The sequence below is a fragment of the Diabrotica virgifera genome, chromosome 1 (assembly GCF_917563875.1).
Source record: "Diabrotica virgifera virgifera chromosome 1, PGI_DIABVI_V3a".
In the NCBI taxonomy this organism is placed as follows: Eukaryota; Metazoa; Arthropoda; class Insecta; order Coleoptera; family Chrysomelidae; genus Diabrotica; species Diabrotica virgifera.
The window spans coordinates 243,770,865-243,791,249 of NC_065443.1; the positions used below are offsets into that span (position 1 = coordinate 243,770,865).

Here is a 20,385-nt window from a genome sequence, read left to right on the forward strand (position 1 = left end):
GAATATCTCGGACACATAATGAGAAACGGCACTAAATACAGATTACTGAAGGTGATCCTTCAAGGTTAAGTATTCGGAAAGCGAGGAATTGGGAGAAAAATAATATTATGGTTAAAAAACCTGAGGAAATGGTTCTCCACAACAACAACTAATCTATTTAAAGCATAAGAATAATTATAACCAGAATGATCGCCAATATTCGAAACAAATAGGCACTAAAAGAAGAAGAATCTGAGTTGATCTAAAATATTTAAAAATTTATTACTAATATTGATTCAATGAACTCATCAGTGTTACCTTTTTTAATTATAAATAATGGTACTTACCACGATATCACGATATTAATACACTACACGTATAGCTGAAAGAAGAAAAAATACGTTATAACTTCGTGATAGGTAATTATAAAATACTTTGGTGGAAATAAATAATATTTGGTAAATTAGAAACGAAGATCGGCCAGAATGTGCAACAAAGTGGCGGTATCATTGTTATTAGTATAAATGTTTAAAAAAATCGAGTAGCCGCTTTAAAGATAAGCATATATGCCGGTATTTTAACATCCCATTATTTATTGAAAATTAGTAATTTTAGAACTTACAGTAAACACTTGCATATTATTACAGTTAAAATAATTAGACCATAAATTTTAAGCAAGGGAAATTAAACTTTTTTTCTACCTTTAAGGAGAAGAAAAGAAAGTTCATTGGAGGAAACGAATACAAAATTATTTTTGAAAAATTATTTGGTTCAACATCTCACTTTTGTTGGTAAAAAATATATTGATTTGTCTGAATTAAATTACGGTTTTGTTGATGTCCGAAAAGATTTTCACAATATTGCCAAACTGAATTTTGTTCTGTTCTGTTTAAATTTTCTAGCCAATTTCCGAGCCTACTATATAAAATAAATTCTGAATTTCATATATCGCTCTCAAAATCAGAAGATGTTTTAAAATTACAATAATTGTAAAATTGTTAGAAATATTAATTTTTTAATCAGATGATTTTAACTGACTCCTTTTTACTGACCATATAGCCCTGTCATTAAACATTTAATAAGAAAATTCATGAAAGAGCTTTAACCGTCATAGTATAATAGTTCCACTTATACGATTTCATTTGAAACACTATAAAACATTTAGAGAATTGTCCGAAAATCGTCCACAATTTCTTTGTGAACATGACCACTTGACCACTCTTTCCTGTCAGATATATCTGATAGAAGAAAACTCAATAACACCAACTGAATTGGTTATTTTTTCATTACCCAAAATATTACACAACTAATGAGGCTCATTTCTATCCATCAAAGTTTATTGTAGTTTACAATATGGTTACCAACACTTCCGTACCATTAAAATGATAGTATTAATACCTATCTGTTTTTTCTATTTCGATCTGAATCTATATATTAAAAATATTTTTGTTTTTAATAATTTTTATGATTGTTTAGATATATTAAATTTGTAAATATAATCATCTTGTCAGACTACAAAGATTTTTTTCACAATTGGTCAAATTAATCACTTTGTTGATTCTATTAAAGGTTTGCTTTTTGATATTTAGCCCGTACTCTGGGCTAATTAGCAAAATTCATGGAAAAGTTATTTACCAGCAATTTTATTGCTGAAATCGAATTATAAGATCCTATATATTAATAATATAGGTATGCAAAGTCCGCAGATAGTGTGCTACTTTTTTATCAACAAAATGGCGCCGACAAATCGTATTTTTCTCAATTATTGCTCTATAACTCCGAAGATTTTAACTTTACAACAAAAACACCCAAATAAAAATTCACCGCAATTAAATTCTGCATAGAGATATGTTTTTCCCGATTTGCTCCGACGAAAATTTTCCTCGGAAAATGTGGGTTTTCCTAACAAAAACTATAATTTTCAAATAAAGTTTTAGGTAAGTAATTATTAATCAATAAATAAATAACTTATTGACATCAAAGATTTCTTGGCATAGATTATAAATTCAGAAGCCGGTGAAAATTAAACGAATACTTTAGCAACAATTCAATTGTTAATTAACAATTTACGATCGCAATAATAACCAAAATAATCATGATACATTGATCAAATTTATAAAGATTATAAAGATAAGATGCTTGTTCAATATTTTATCGACAAAATATAATTTTTTCTTTTTTTTGCATAATCTTTAAATTAAAAAAAAATAGTTATAATACGTTGGTCTAATTAGTAAAGTACAAAGAAAGGTTATGTACCAGCAATTTTATTACTTTAATCGAATTATAAGATCCTATATATTATTAATATAGGTATGCAAAGTCCACAGATAGTGTGCTACTTTTTTTATAAACAAAATGGCGCCGACAAATCGTATTTTTTTCAATTATTGCTCTATAACTCCGAAGATTTTAACTTTACACCAAAAATAGTCAAATAAAAATTCACCCCAATTTAATTCTACATAGAGGCATGTTTTTTCCGATTTGCTCCGACGAAAATTTTCCTCGGAAAATGTGGGTTTTCCCAACAAAATCTCGAATTTTCAAATAAATTTTTTGGGCCAGTAATTATTTATCAATAATTATATAGCTTGGTGAAATAAAAGCTTTCTTGGTATAGATTATAAATTCAGAAGCCGGTTAAAATGAAACGAATATTTTAGCAACAATTCAATTGTTAATTGACAATTTACAGTCGCAATAACAACCAAAATAATCATGAGACATTGATCAAACTTAGAAAGATTATAAAGGTGTGATGCCTATTTAATATTTTGTCGACAAAATATAAATTTTTCATTTTTTTGCATAATCATTAAATGTTTAAAAAAAATTGTTATAAACAAATTAACATTTCTTAGAAATTGTTTATTATATTCTAATTTTAAAAAATACTTAAAATGCGTATTTCATAGGTCTTGAAAATGAATGCTTTAAAAAAAATTTCCAACCATTTGCAAAAAAGTTGGAAACAGCAAAATAAATATACGATATCTCCATTTTTTATAATTTGTTTTAATTGTTTCAAAGCTTAAAAGTGAGTCTATGGTACAAACTAATTACTCACAAAGAATGTCAAAAATTAGTGCAATGGTTATATTTTAATCAAAGATTAAAAATACTTTTTTTGTAATTTTTAGCGCTAAAGTAGGCTTGATACAGAGCCGGAGATAAAATGTTCACTCGAAGCGACTGACACGCTTAAACTCGCGCGAGTTGTTTATGTGGGCGGGTAGCTACGGTACTGTATTATTCTACTTTCGCGCGTGTAAATTACAAAAAAATATATTTATAATCTTTAATTAAAATATAACCATTAAGCTGATAATCGATATTGTTTTAAAAATAATTAGCTTGTACTTTAATCTCACTTCTACGCTTTGAAAGAATTAAAAAAAATTATTAATACCGAGTAATCGTATGCTTATTTTGCTGTTTCATAACTTTTTTGCAAATGGTTGCAAAAAAGTTTTAAAGCATTCATTTTCAAGATATTTGAAATGCGCATTTTAGCTATTTTTTAAAATTATAATATAATAAAAACTTTCTGAGAAACGTTAATTTGTTTATAACTACTTTTTTTAATATTTAAAGATTATGCAAAAAAATAAAAAATCTATATTTTGTCGACAAAATGTTAAATAGGCATCTCATCTTTATAAGATTTCAAAGTTTGATCAGTGTATCATAATTATTTTGGTTATTATTGCGACCGTAAATTATTAATTAACAATTCAATTGTTGCTAAAATATTCGTTTAATTTTCACCAGCTTCTGGAACTATAATCTAAACCAAGAAGGCTTTTAAGTCACCAAATTATTTAATTATTGGTAAATAATTACTTATCTAAAACTTTATTTGAAAATTAAAGATTTTGTTGGGAAAACCCGCATTTTCCGAGGAAAATTTTCGTCGGAGCAGATCGGGAAAAACACGTCTCTATGCAAAATTTAATCACGGTGAATTTTTATTTGAGTGTTTTTGTTGTAAAGTTAAAATCTTCGGAGTTCTAGAGCAATAATTGAAAAAAACAGGATTTTCGGGCGCCATTTTGTTTATAAAAAAAGTAGCACACTATCTGAGGACTTTGCATACCTATATTATTAATATATAGGATATTATAATTCGATTCCAGCAATAAAATTGCTGGTAAATAACTTTTCCCAAAAATGGCCTATTCTCCGATAATCAGCCCAGACTACCGTTATTTCGCGAGTGTGTTGGTTTCTTAGAATAAACTGTAGCATACAATGGCATATAGAACAAGCTTAAAAGCAATATCCGTTTATCAATAAAAGAAATGATATTATTTAAAAAAAATACATAGTCAAATAACCTAACCTAACCTAATAAAATAAAATCAATGGTATTGAAAAGAAATACAACTAAAATTAAATATTTATGTATAATAGGTATGATCTTAAAATGTGCTTATATTACTTCGTTCTTTTAAAATATGCCCGTAATGAAGACCTAATCAATTGGATCTTATGGATTGAAGAAATCACCAATCAAAAAGTATCGGCATAGCCGATAGATACAAAATATAGAAAATCAATGTAAGTTCCAAGTGTGATAATTGGTATTAAAATCATTTTGTTTTACATGGAGAAATTATATCCAAATTCAAAACGAAATCTAAGCAAAAAGTAAATCTTCTGAAGTGCTAAAATTTAAAATCTCAAATAGTGATGGTGAACATGATGATTTTTAAATCACAGCGTGATCAGTGACCGTGATTTTTGAATAATGGTGCTTTAAAACGGTGACTGTTATCACAGTTCTGTTATGTACAGTAACAGGTAATAACATTGATCGTGAAGTAAAGAATACGATCGTAATGACTTTGTATTAAGTAGTACTATCAAAGAATATTGCTGAGAATGAATATGCTTAGCTAACGCAACTAGATGGTTTCACATAATAATATACAGAGAGAGTCTGTAATTTGGAATAAATTCAATATCTCAAATACTAATTGCTTTTTTGAAAAATGCTCAGACCCCTCGATTAGTATTTCAAATTGTCCTTTTTGACATACAATAATAATGTATACAGGGTGTCCCAATTTAGAGATATGACGTCATCGTTAATTTTCTTAAATGGCAACACTGCCATTTTGATGGCTATTTTGATAGGGTGTGTAAAGTTATACACAACTGCAAAATATCAAATTTTTGTTCTCTACCATTTAAAAGATAATAGAAAATAACAAAGTTATATCTGTAATTTGGAATAAATTCAATAATTAAAATACTAATTTGTTTTTTTTTTTAAATGTTCAGACCCATCGATTAATATTTCAAATTGTCATTTTTGACATACAATAGTAATGTATACAGGGTGTCCCAATTTAGAGATATGACGTCATCGTTGATTTTCTTAAATAGCAACACTGTCATTTTGATAGCTATTTTGATAGGGTGTGTAAAGTTATACACAACTGCAAAATTTCAAATTTTTATTCCCTACCATCTACAAGATACTAAAAAAATAACAAAGTTATGAAAAACAAGTAATCAAATAATAATTGAATTTAAATATTTCAACTAAGCAAATACTCATAATGTTATTGCCCTCAATTATTGTCAAATTGTCAATGGACAACGATATAAGCATTTGCTTAATTGAAATAATTAAATTAAATTATTATTTGTTTACTTGTTTTTCACAACTTTGTTATTTTTTATTATCTTGTAAATGGTAGGGAATAAAAATTTGAAATTTTGCTGTTGTGTATAACTTTACACACCCTATCAAAATAGCTATCAAAATGATAGTGTTGCTATTTAAGAAAATCAAAGATGACGTCATATATTTAAACTGGGACACCCTGTATTATACATTACTATATTATGTCAAAAATGACAATTTAAAATACTAATCGACGGGTCTGAGCATTTTTCAAAAAAACAATTAGTATTTTAGTTATTGAATTTATTCCAAATTACAGACATAACTGTGTTATTTTCTATTATCTTGTAAATGGTAGAGAATAAAATTTGATATTTTGCAGTTGTGTATAACTTTACATACCCTATCAAAATAGCTATCAAAATGACAGTGTTGCCATTTAAGAAAATCAACGATGACGTCATATCTCTAAATTGGTACACCCTGTATACATTATTATTGTCTGTCAAAAAAGACAATTTGAAATACTAATCGACGGGTCGGAGCATTTTTCAGAAAAACAATTAGTATTTGAGATATTGAGTTTATTCCAAATTACAGAGTCTCTCTGTATTTACAACAATAAAAATAAAGAAATAAATTTAAATTACTATGAATTTTTCCTGACAATGAAATAAAATATTTCCTCTTTAACTAAAACTAAAAATTAACATCAGGATTTCTCTTAAATTTTTATAACTTTTACTATCAACATATACCTATTATGTAGTCACCATACTTCAAATCACGTTCACCAAAAATATTATATTTATTCTATAAGTAAACACGTTTTGTGAGACGGTGACCGTAAAGTCACGGTTGTCGAAGTTAGCAAGAAATTGTAGTTATACATATATAAAATCACCAGTAGTAAAATCACGTTTCATCAGCCTTCAAGGTACGTTTGTTGCTTCACGTCATTATTTATTTGATAAGGTTATTAATAGATGCTTTATTATGGTCCTGTAACATTCCACCAACTTGATTTCTTTAATTGTTTCGTAATTTCCATTATGTTGTTTTTCAACAACTGTTTTTTTAAAACCGACTTTGTTATTGCTACGATTTTCTATAGTAACTATATTTTCCATACACATTAAGGATTCTTACCAGTCTACCCCCGTCAAGGTCACATACACGTCGCGACATGCTCGTCATGCTCAAACTTAACCAGTGTTTTGTGGTCTCTCAAAGAGTATCTAACCTTCATTCAAGTCACAGTGCTTTTAAATTGTGTTGTGTCTGTGTGTATAGCTAAACATGCATCGTAGATGCCTCAACCTTTCGGACCCGTTTTTTTATATGTGTGGTGAATTAACTTATAAATCTCAAAGATGAAATTTTACTCCTTTATAGAAAATGTATTATGAACTTTTTTTGGCCGTTAGATGGGTGTCCAGGATAAAAACTGGGCACCACATAATGTGTTGTGTAATATTCTGTAGACTGTTTTCATGAGGGGCCAACGGTTAGTCACATGCTATCTGGAGCAATGGTGTGGACGTAACCGACGGATCATACTTCAGACTGTTACTTTTACTTAACAAAATAGAACAGGGATATAAAGTAAGTCCACATATATATTTTAAAGTATACTAACTGGCCTTCAACAATCCGAGCTGTCACGCATATACAAGACCTGCCAATACCGTCTCCTCTAACATCCATATAAATTAGTGATCAAAAAATTATGATATAGAAGATCCTAGTTTTGAGGTAGCCTTTGAACCTCATTTATTAATTCCAGCTGACATCAATGATCTTAAAATTGGCAAAAGTACTAAAATATATTACTTTAGAAGCAAGAATAAGGATTTAGACAATTTTTTCTCAAAAAAAAAAGAGATTTAGTGTATGTAATGGTTGTGAGATATGGACGTTAAAAACCACAATGCTAAATAATCCAGAAGCATTCGAATTGTGGTGCTATCGACGAATCCTAAAGATATCGTGGATTTCGCACACTTCCAATGAAGATGTTCTCCAAATAATGAATTCAGAACGTCTGCTCATAAACATCATAAAAAGGAGAAAAACGGAATACTTCGGCCATATAATTAGAATACTTAAATGCCATCTACTTCGCCTTATAATACAAAGAAAAGTGGACTTTCATGGTTGCGTAATATTAGACAATGGTGTGGTTCCATAGTAGAAGAATTATTTCGCGCATCAGCCGATAGAGAGAGGTTTCAGAAACTTGTAAACATGATGACGGCCAACGTCTGAATACGGACACGGCACCTGAAGAAGAAGAATGGACGTTCAGCAGTAATGAATACTTTAGGTCATGAACATATACATTCAACGTTAGTCTTAACCTTTGTGTCTATACCCAGGTGCCTGGGTATCATTGGTACTTGTTTTATCTAAATCATTTGCGATAGTACAAATATTTTTATTCCAGCTTCTAGTTATTCCTAAAATTATTCAAAACGAAGAGACTTATAATAAAATCCAAAGAAAAAAATGCATATAATATATTAAAAATACCTGTCAAAGTTTTTACACCATTAAGTCCACACCCGTGGCACCCGGGTAACAGTAATGTTTAGAAAATCATGAAGCTGTGTTTAGTTTTCTTTTATAATAAAAGTGATATTAATAAATAAAAGTTACATTTCAAACATATTGTCCGCACTTACTTATTTTTACTGAGTGTTTGTTACATAGTGGACGATTACAAACATTACATGATTTTGGTGTCTTTCTTAGCCGTTTTTTTCGGTAAAGACATGCAAATGTAGCAATTTCCAACAATTTTGAGGCGTCCAGTGGAATCTCGGGGAGGTAATGACTCTGCTGTATTACTTGAATCTGTAGATAGAGGTTTTCCTAACATGCACTCAATTCCTGACAATCCCTGGATGAAAAACATTTGACACTTTAGATCTAGCATAAATTGCAAGCATCACTGGTTGTTTCCCTAAGTCTTGTAGAAAAATTCTACGCTTACTAGTTTCAGTAGAACTTTGTGGATTTGTATTATAGGTTGCTAGGCACGCTACGTCTAAGATATGGTAAAAGGAAGCTACTGGCCAACGCAAAGTTCTGCGTTTAGTGGAATATTGAGAAACCATTTTGTCCATGTTGTCTACGCCTCCTTTAGTTTTATTATAGTACTGAATTATTTCAGGTTTATTTTTTGAACCATTTAAATTATCGTTGTCATGCATTGTTGACAACAAAATAAGATTTTTCCTTTTGTGGCACATAATGAGCAAGTGGTAACATGACTGCACTGAATCCACATAATGACGATTCAGGCTCACGCTCTGGCGAAGACAGCATTTCTTGTGGATTGTTTCTTTTTATTATCATTAGTTAGTACCAACTAATGATAAATTCCAAGACAACAGGAGATGGGGTAGTGGAAGAGTTGTGAAAAAATTATCCATTGTTATGTTTCGTCCAGAATTTTTGTATCTGTAACACAAATCTTTTACTACGCGTTCACCTTGAGTAGTTTCACGTCCAGTTGAATTTTTTCCAGTATATACTTGTCTAGAAAGTGGATACGAATTACCGTCAAGCGAATTATCGTCGAAACTATGAGCGAAGTGTACCGAAACAATCCGGGTACATGGGTAGTACGGGTATAGACTACCGTATCAGGTACTTGGGTATAGACATAACGGTTAAGGCTGTTCTATTTCATAACGTTAACCAAAACCAATTCCCTTCAGTCTCCTTTGGCCCGTTCCGTATACAGGAAAAGCGGAAAAGGACAGATGGAACTTATGTGGAGATCTTAAAATAATTGCTGTTATTGGCTTGCAGGCTGAGTATACAAAGGTTTACTGCTTCTTTTACAAATAGGACAGGCTATAATATAAAAACCATTACAAAAAGAAATCAAGGCCTAAACCGAAATCCCTTAAACTTTGAAAAACGTTGAAGACACGCCTTTGGTTGATCCTAAAAACATGCATATCAAGTTAGGATTGTCGATAAATTTCGTCAAAGTTATGGGCAAGGATTTTTGTACTTAAAAGAGGGGAACTATAAAGATGGCATCTACAAGGAATATGTCAACAGTCTACTAAATGTCTACAATGTTTTTCGCTGCAACATGTCCCTTAAAATCCATTTTCTTTATTCTTACTTGAACTATTCCCCTAAAAAACTTGGAGATGTTAGTAATGAATATGGATAATGTTTCCATCAAAATATTTCAACCGTAGAAAAAAGATATAAAAAATGGAGTCCGAAAATGCTGGACACTTAAAGGGATGTGCCAGAAGCAAAATACTCAAGAAAATCACTCACAATCACCGTTTAATGTAGAAAACCCAGATCCGTATAGTCATAAACAGGTAAAAAAAAGTGTAAGCTCTATTTGACTGTAACAAGAAAATCATACAAAAATAAAAATACACTATTATTATGATTTTTAGATTCAGTGTAAAAAGTACTGGAATAATCAGTCAATACAACTTTTAGGACAAAACTTTATGTTTTCATTTGTTGCCTAGTGTATCTTAGTTAATGAAAAATAGTTTTGTTAATATATCAATGTTGTAAGTGTAAGATTCGAACAATGCATTAGTTGTTATAGTTTAATTAAATATACCCAGTAATGTGTAAATATATAGTCAGTCTATAATAGTAGTAATATAAAAGTATAATATTACATGTAAAAAATTATATTAAAAAAAAATAATAAAATTATTATTTTATAACACTTAGGTACATCGTGACTGAAGAAATTCCGAAAACTGTTAAAAATCCATTAGCACAGTCACAACAACAATTAGCATTGAGCAGTTTCCATGATATTGTTTATCAACAACTGGTTTTTTAATAACGACTTTGTTATTGCTGCAATAGAGTGTTATAGCTATTTTCCCACACAATTTTTAGTGATAAAAACTGGTTGTTAATAGCTTTTTAAATATATAATTTTATATTAATTTAATAGATAAATGTGGTTTAATACATTTTTTCATAATTCTGTTTTATTGGCAGGTCCAAAATGTTTTATTTCCATATATTATTATTGCCAATACTTATTTTGCATTTTGATGAGTAGAATTTAAATATGCAATCACAGATATTATGTCTCAGTCATACAAAATGATGGGACTTATTAAACGTGTAACATATAAATTTCATAATATCGACTCAATTAAACGGCTCTTTAATTCATTTGTTCGAAGCAAATTAGAATTTGGGAGTATTGTTTGGAGTACCTTATTAAATAGTGGTCACATGCGGCAAATTGAATCAATTCAAAACAAGTTTATTAAATATTTATTTTACAAAAAGCATAAAATATCGCCAGAATATGATTCGTATCAACCATTAAGAAAAGAATTTAATATAAAAAAAATAGAGCAAAGAAGACTTCAACGTTGTTTAATTTTTCTCTATAAACTATGTAATCACTTAATAGACTCGCCTGATCTTTTGGGGCAAATACAATTTTATGTCCCGGATCACAGAACCCGTCCAAGGAACATATTATTTTTTGTAAATACTTCTAGCCCACTTAATAAAATGTGCCAAATTTACAACGATTTAACAACAACCACTTGTCTGGAATTATTTGGAATAAACTTGCAATTATTTAAACGTCTATTGCATGAATAATATAAAGAAAGGTTTTTTTTTATTATTTTTAACGTTTTTGCTGGTAAACATCGGTCGTTTTTTTGTCTCTATTATCTCGAATTATTACATTATGTGCATGTTGTACTAAACTGTTGTCATTGTAGATACGGATACATGTAAGTAGGGAAACCTGTTTGTATCTGTTATTAATAAATAAATATTCTATTCCATATGGTTTTCTTTAACAATTCTGCTTTATGTTTACGGCTTTTTTAAAATTTTGTAATATATTTAAATAACATTTTACTACAGAGAGTGTATATGACTTCCCTAAAAGAACTAAAACTTCTGGACCTTCTGTCCATCCATTTAGGTTTATTTTACGTTTCAATATAGTTACCAGCACTACTGTACCATAAAAATGCTTATACTGCTTAAAATTATAATAATTTATATAAATATTGCTTAACAAATATCTGCTTTTTCTATTTTCATATTATGTATGTATTAAAAATATTTTTGTTTTTAGTTTTATTATTTATCTGTGTTAAATTTTTAAATACAATCGCCTCGTCAGAATACAAAGATTATTTTCACATTGGGTCAAATTAATCGGTAAGCATTGCACTCCCAAACTGTACAATCTCCGAAATAGACATGCTCGTCCGACTTTGTTAAAAGAATTGCTGTACAATGTTCGAATTTCAATGAGTAGTGATGCGTCAAAATTAAAGAAAATATGACAGATATCGATCCATATCGATTTTTACGATTATTCCACATTTCCTAAGTAGCACAATAAAAGTTTAAAAAGGTTTTATTGTGGTAAATAAGGAGATAATGATTTTAAAGTTATCTTGTAGATATACTACCAGAACTAATTAATTATTCTTAATAGATAATTTGTCTTTTTGTAGTTTTAAATTATTTGTTTATTCTCAGTTCACCTTAAAACTACTCAGTTTTATAAAGAACTTTCGGACTGTTTGGTTTTATTAGATTCTTGTTTGTGAGCTTGTAGTTTTATTGCAGTTTTAAAGATTCTCCTAATATGACTAATAAAACCTATTATTAAATCTACTTGATCTCAATACTATTGTCAGTAAATCATATGCCTTAAAGCTATTTTTTTAGTTTTAATTAAAGTTGCTTTCTTAAAAGCAATTAGTATGCTATATTAAAACCGAACGCTCTTAACTGAATCAATTTGTTTATCGTAAAGACTAAACTATGCTTCTTATTAGAAATAATAAAACTAAACTCATCCCCTCTTCCTTCATGTTCAAAATAGTCGGTGATTGGTTTTAGAGCGAAACAGTGGTGTAGTGTGTCATAAAAAGTAAGAAATACAGTTAGTATGGAAGAAATAAGTCGCAAGTATTTAAAATGTAAACGAACTGGTCAGTACGGCTTATTTCTCAAAGAATACAACACACACACAGCAATACGACGCCTCAATTTTAGGTTATATTCACATTAAAATCGAGTGGCATTATTGGCAGCAGCATTAAAATTGCACGGTTTCAATTCCAAGACAACCTTGCTTTTACGTAGGACATAAATATGCTCTTGGAAAGGTATAAAATAAAATCATTTGATCTTAACCATTCTCTAGAGATACTGAAATCCATGATAGATTACAATATAAGGTTTACATAAAAATTATAAATAAGCGACTTAAAAACATAAATTCGATTTATTTTGACATTAAAACATTAAAATTGTGGATATAATTATTTTTATTTCAAATCCATATTTTTCGGATTTAAATTTTTTTATTACTATTATTTTTTAATGGCCAAAAATCAGAAATTTTAGGGAGTTTGAGGTATTTAGACCCATTTTTCTCATTTTTGTTAACATTATCACTAAATCCATGAGGAAAAAATTTTCCTGTAGTTGGCTGTATACCATTACAAAAACATAAAATCCTTTATAAAAGGTATATTTGTTAAAGTCCCTATACATGGCTACATCAAAGACATACCTAGTTTTCAATCGGTTGACCGATCATCATCAGTGTATTCCTAAAATGTGTATAACCAGATAAAATGATGCAAAGTATTTAAAATTTTGAGTAAGGTTATAAAAAGTTATAGGTTATACTCACTCAGAATCTAACATGCTAACCACCAACGTAAAAAATATTTGGGTATAAACCCTTTATAATTAATCCGTCATAGGAACATATGAAAATGATGTGGTTTTGAACATGGATGTATAAAATATCCAATGTTTCACGTTCGAGGTACCATGGAGCTCATGGATGTGAACTAGTCAAATTGAGCTCCATGGTACCTCGAGCATGAAACATTGGATATTTTATATATCCATGTTCAAAACCATATCATTTTTATATGTTCCTATGACGGATTAATTATAAAGGGTTTATACCCAAATATTTTTTACGTTGGTGGTTAGCATGTTAGATTCTGAGTGAGTATAACCTATATCTTTTTATAACCTTAGTCAAAATTTTAAATACTTTGCATCATTTTATCTGGTTATACACATTTTAGGAATACACTGATGATGATCGGTCAACCGATTGAAAACTAGTTATGTCTTTAATATAGCCCTGTATAGGGATTTTAACAAATATACCTTTTATAAAGGATTTTATGTGATTATCAATAAAGTTGAGTGCGCAAGTGTTTTTCTACCTTGAGAGTCCGAAATAACCAAGTAGATTTTGTTATTTTGTGGTTACAAATATGTACTTACCTATCATAACACATGTAAAAATTTGTTGGCCTATATGGAGTATATGGTTTTAAAGAATCATTTTAATTTAGCGTTTATGTTTATAACAAGGTAAATTGTCTGCACTTAAGGTGGTATGACACAATGTTAAAATTTATATAGTTTTTAGGTACAGTTACCGTCACTATTTCAAAACCAATCTTCAACTTAGGGGTATGTACGTGAACTGTAGACTTTCTATTTTAATAGTATCTAGTTAAAATTTCCAAAGAAAGCAGTATATTTTTTATAACTGTACATAAAGGAGTCCATGTCATAACTTACTTAGTAACTTGCTATAAAAATTCGTTTTGCATAATAATTTTTGAACTTGGGTGGAAAATAACTACCAGAAACGATTAACTATGCAAAAAGCTTTATTTTAAACAAAATTTCATTGTCCATACTGCCATAATTTTTAAATTAACTGTACCTAAAAGTAAAAATTTTAGTTAAAAGCTGCAATCTGGGGATTTTGTTGAAATTACAGCAATAAGTTGGCATTTTTCTAGTGATAAATTAGTTCCGCTGTCACTTAATAGATGAGAAGATGAGTTCACGTGTCATTTAGTAGATGGCAGCAGTGATGTATTAAATGGAGACAGATGCGCGTTTGCCGGATTTTAAGAAAATCTACAAACAATTGAAAACGAGTTTTGTAACCACGGAAATACGATGAATCACGCGGTTTTGTTTAGAAAAGTGGCCCCACCCCCTCCCAGTACGCATTTTGGACCTTGTTTGACTTTCACTTTCAATCATGATTGTATAACGTCACAGTGTCTTAACAATACAAATATACATTTTTTATGCTTGAAACCGTGACGTTATACGAATGGTTGAAAGTTAAACGAGGTTCAAAATGACTCAAAGTGTTTACTGGGGGATTATACTAGTTTTGACATAATACATAAATAACATAAGTAAGCTCTAGTATGTTATGTGGGGCGGATCTAAAAACAATTTCAGTTTTATTCACTTTCTGGCAAATTTAATTTTTATAGGGCCGCAAATAATGCATTGTTCGGATACAATTAGCGTCTCTTTGTAAAGACGATGACGTCGACATTTTTACACACATTACACATGCCAATGGCCATTAGTATTTGTTGAGGCATTATCCTAATAAAAAAATTGTAGACAAAACAATATTGTATAATCATTGATTAATTTATGTCAAATATTTCCGTAAGTGAAAAAAAATATTGAAATTTACTGGAGTAATAATTAGATAAACCGATATGCAGACGATACAGTTGTGGTTGCTAGCAGTATCGACAGGCCTGTCATACCCGGGTACCTACAAAGAGCGAGTGAAAAAAGAGATTTTAACCATCAACATAAATAAAACAAAAATGGACACTGGTGAGCAAAACTCAAAAACCTGCCAGACAATTGAAAATAAAAAACCAATTCAACACGTAGAAGTATATGTATACCTTGGAACAGTCGTCAACTAGAAATGGGATCAAACAACCGAAATACGATGTAGAATTGAAAAGGCCAGAGCTACATTTAACATGAGAAATATATTCAATCATTGCGACATATCTGTCCCACTAAAAATACGGCTGCTAAAATGCTATGTATTTCCAGTCTTGTTGTATGGAGCAGAGACCTGGACAATAACGGAAACATTATCGAAAAGGCTAGAGGTATTCGAAATGTGGGTGTACCGACTTATCCTCAAAATGTCCTGGACGACTCACACTACCAACGTAGAGGTATTGCGCTGAGGAGAAAACAAAAATGAGAAATCTGTTTCACAATAGAAACGGAAACCTGAATACCTCGATCATATTATGAGACATGATAAATATCGTATACTGCCACTGACAATACAGAGTAAAATAGAGAGCAAACGTGGACCCAGAAGAAGAAGACACTCATGGCTTCAAAACTTACGCCAATGGTTTGGACTAACGTGCCAATGTCCGCAACGGACGAGGCACATGAAGAAGAAGAAGAAGAATTTAAAATGAGATATTCTTCTTCTCACGGTGCTTATTCGTTCCGAATGTTGGCGATCAGCATGGCTATCCTAACTTTGCATGCTGCTATTCGGAATAGTCTGTTTGTCGATGTAGGTATTGAACCAGTTTCTCAGATATATTCTTCTTCTCCCTGGTCCTCTCTTCCCAATACCTTGCCCTGAAGAATGAGTAGCGGCAATCTCTATTCATTCCTCATAACATGGCCAAGATATTCTACTTTGCGCTCTTTGATAATAATGTGTGTTAATAATCTCGCATTCCTTGCCCATTCTACGTAAGACCTCAACATTAGTCACACGACCCATCCACGAAATTCTTAAAATGCGACTGTAATACCACATCTTGAATGCCTTGAGTTTTCTTAAAGAAGTTTCGGAAAGAGTCCAGGCTTCTACTCAGTATAATAATCTAGAAAATACATAGGATCTGATAATAGAAATTTTGTTAACAAGTGGTAAATGTGACTTCTGAAACGAGACTTCATCATTATGAACGCTGATCTCGCTTTTCCTATGCGTTGTTTTATTTCACTAGAGTGGTCTCATTGACTGCCTGTTTATGTACAGTCGGTAAAATGAAAGAATACCCATGAACGAACATATAAAACACGTTGTATTTTCCTGTCACCGTGTCACAAAGAAAATTGCACAGCGAAAGTACATGTAATAATAATTATTACATGTACTTGCGCTGGCCAATTTTTTGTGTGACACGGTGACAGAAAAATACAGCGTGTTTTATATGTTCGTTCATGGGTATTCTTTCATTTTTCCGACTGTAGGTACCAAGGTATGTGTAGCTGTCCACTCTGTCAATTGGTTGTTGGTTAACCAAAAGCCGTGTATGTAATATATTTCGCTCTTAATGACTACCATTACTTTCTTTTTTTTCGTATTGAAATTCCATGTTCACTACTTATGTCTTATATGCGCGACATTATTCTTTGCAAATCATCTAGGCTATCTGCAAAAACTACTGCGTCGTCGGCATATCTAATGTTGTTTAGATCTATCATCTAATCCAGTTTCCTCCAAGATAATTTATGAGTATGTGCAGCTTATCATGTTGTACTCTATCAAATGCCTTTTTGTAGTCGATAAAACAAATATATAGCACTTAGACAGTCAATAGAGCCTCTCGGGTGCCTAAGGGCAAGGCATTGCGGAATCAAATCTTTGTCCGTGATACTTGTTCTTCGCATTTTTTATATAGGTATTCTGCAGTATATTACTTTTAAAAATGTTTTAAGTAAATGGTTCGTTAGGTTAATTATTATTCTGCCTCGCATGTTGAAATGAGAAATGAAATGAAAATGTGAAATTTTCCGAGGAAAAAACTTTCCCTGTTGAAAAAACATTCAATATGAAAAAAGTTATTGTAGTGACTCTGTTTTTCAATTGACTTACGTATTTTACATTTATTAAAAATACTAATTTTATACTCGATCTTCATTCTGAGAATTAGCATAATTCTTTTTTGGTCATTTAGATAGGCACTTACTTGTATTTCAAATAATTGCAAATTTCTTTAGTTTGAAATAAATCCTTTTGAGCAGGTAAAGAATTACGAATTGTCGTATAATACAATATTAAATAATAAACTATATCCAAATGAATAAACGTTTAGTATCTATTAATGAGAATTTACCCTAGGCAGGTAAAGAAAGGATTAACAACTGTCGTCTGTAAATACAAAGTACGATTAAGATCGAGATGTGCCGAGCCTAAGTTGCAATACATGGCATCAATGCGGTGTCGTTCAGAGAACTAAATTTAATAATAAAATATATGTACGTGCTGCCATCTATTCAAAGAACTGTTAAACGTTAGTTTAAAAATTGGCCACCTATTTTGACCATAGCGTACTAATACCCCCTTAAAGTATCTTTTAACATGGTTTTAAAAGTACCTTCACGGCAGCTTTAAAACCAGTTGTTTAAGAAAACAAAGTTTTTATTTTTGGTTTTATTGACCTCCTTTGGTGGGCCCTTTTATGCTGAAAGCGGGTTTATTGCAACCTTAAGGTTTACTTAAAAACCAAATGGTTTTAATTTTAGTTTAATTCTACAGTTTTAAAGCATCCTGAAAATACTTAATAAACCCGTGCGGTGCTACTTGGGTTGTCATTAAAGGCAAACAAACATCGATGAGGTTATAAATATATAATTAATCAGGGATTCTGACTTCAGGATTGTAGGACTAAATTATTCTTTGAATAATCTACCAGTCAGTTTAAATGACGCAGGATAGAAGATATTTTTGATTTGTAAGTGAATGAGTTAGGTAGTACATAAATAGTTTTCGAATTAAGACAGAAACAGATTATCAAAACCTTATTAGTGAAGTTTTATTGTCGATTCGAAAATATAAAGATATCAAATAAATAACCATAAGTGTTCCATCTTTAATTTTGTGTGTTGCAATTATTTAGAGAAATAGAATAATGACAATTTTAATGTACATAAACTGGTCATAAAACACATAGTCTATAAAAAAAAGTTGTTAACAGGTTATATTTAGCAGCAGAAATAATTTAATTTCATACATTATTTGTCAATGATTTGTAGGCATTAGGACATTAAAATAGGAGTCAAACACTATTCAAGCAGTGTTTCTTTTCATGGCATGTATCTAATGTACACCCACCGACCGTCGCCGGCGATATCAAATGTCCAAGGAACATGTAGAATATTGGTGATTTTGAATAACAAATCAATGTCCAATATTTATTTGATGGGCTTTACCTTTTATTCTCTGTGTATTATATCTGTTAAATGTTTCAACTGACATTATAAATACATACCTACGTTCAATGTTATAATAAAAAACCATGCTTATTTGTCAGAGTACAAGGTCAAATACACGTCGCGACACGCTCGCCCTTGTTTACACAAGCTTAATCAGTGCTGTGTGGTCTCTCAAAGAGTAAGCTTCATTTAAGTCACAGTGCTTTTAAATTATCTTGTGTGCATAGTTAAACATGTCTCGTAGATGGCTAAACCATTCGGATACGATTTGTTATGTGTGCGGTGAGTGAACTTTTAAATCGCACAGATGAAATTTTACTCCTTTGATGAAAAAGTGTTATGAACTTCAATTTAGCTGTAAGGTGGATTTTCAGGAAAAAAACTGGCCTCAAACTGCATTGGGTAGACTGTTCACTGGATGAGCCAACGGTTCTAGTCAAGAATCATACAACACATAATTTTTCTTAACAAATGCAACATGGATAACAAATAAGTCAAAACATACTTAAAGTATACCCGACTTCTCAGGCATATAAATTTACAATTCAGTTTACTATAGCCTAAAATATATACGGTAAACTTTCTTTCAACAAATTTTAATGGCTGAAAAAAAGAATTAATTTTCAGTGATCTATAAATACGCCGCTGTCCTATACGGGGTTAAGAGTTTGAACTTCTTGGCAAAATTACCAAAGTATGTTACTTTAGAAACAGGGATGTGGATATTGATGATTTTTTCTCTCAAGAATAAGAGTTGGTGTATTGTAATATTTCAACAGTAATGAAAACTTAAAGTCATGAGCACACACCAAAAGAGTGACGTTTATTTATAGACTCATCCAAAATTAATCTTAGGGCTATTCTATTTCGTCCTGTTAGAGGTAAACCTCACGAACTACACTTTTCAGAAAGTGGAGAAATATCGATTTAAAGGTAGATACAAATTGTTTTTTAAATTCACCTGACTTGAATATTGGAATTTTTTTAATACATCTTTAAAGAATAAATAAAAAAGGATATTTCAAGCCATATTTAGTCATAGGAACTATGATACAATCAATATTAGATCAATTTTTGTACTTGGTGAGTTTTTCCATGAACAAAATTATTGGATATTGATATCCTATTAGAGGTAAATCTCACTAACTACACTTTATACTTGATGAGTTTTTCCTTGAATATAATTATTGGATATTAAGAAGTTAATGAATTTGTCTCCATAAAGTTTCGCTGACTTACAACAAACGAATTATCAAAAAAATTCTATTATTTAAAAATGAACAATAAGTTTCGTTCTTCGAAAATAAATGCAATTCTTTCGGCATTTATGACAGCCACAAAAGTCGCCTGCTTAATTGCAAAATAGATTGTGTTACCCTTTATGTAAGCTATCACCAAAGAATATATACTCTCCCAGAAGAAGAGTTTGAATGGAACAGATGGTCACATTTATTTGTCCCTTGAAAATACCGTAGTCATTGTCAGGCCACATGCACCAACTCAGTTGGTGCACAAAATCCTATGCTGAAAAGTTACAGGGCAGTACCCTTCTATAAGGTCTATATTCTTTGCTATCACGGTTACAAAGGAACTTAATCTCATATTTCTTTAATCAATCGCCGAACAGATAATGCACACAAATATAATCTACAGTTTGTACAGTTTCAACAATACAATGTAACACACAAGTCGCC

General features: G+C 30.6%; 1 protein-coding gene across 6 annotated transcripts in view; it reads right to left on the reverse strand.

The window, feature by feature from the left end:
- Window positions 1-20,385, reverse strand: part of LOC126883113 (Ig-like and fibronectin type-III domain-containing protein 2) — a 1,605,319-nt gene that overhangs the window by 859,252 nt on the left and 725,682 nt on the right. For 4 of the 6 annotated variants that reach the window (XM_050648382.1, XM_050648360.1, XM_050648361.1 and 1 more), the window contains one exon: window positions 327-361. The exons of the other annotated variants lie outside the window; for them this stretch is intronic. The gene's annotated coding sequence lies outside the window, so the exon portion shown is untranslated. The remainder of the gene's footprint in view (window positions 1-326; window positions 362-20,385) is intronic. 6 annotated transcript variants of the gene reach the window in all.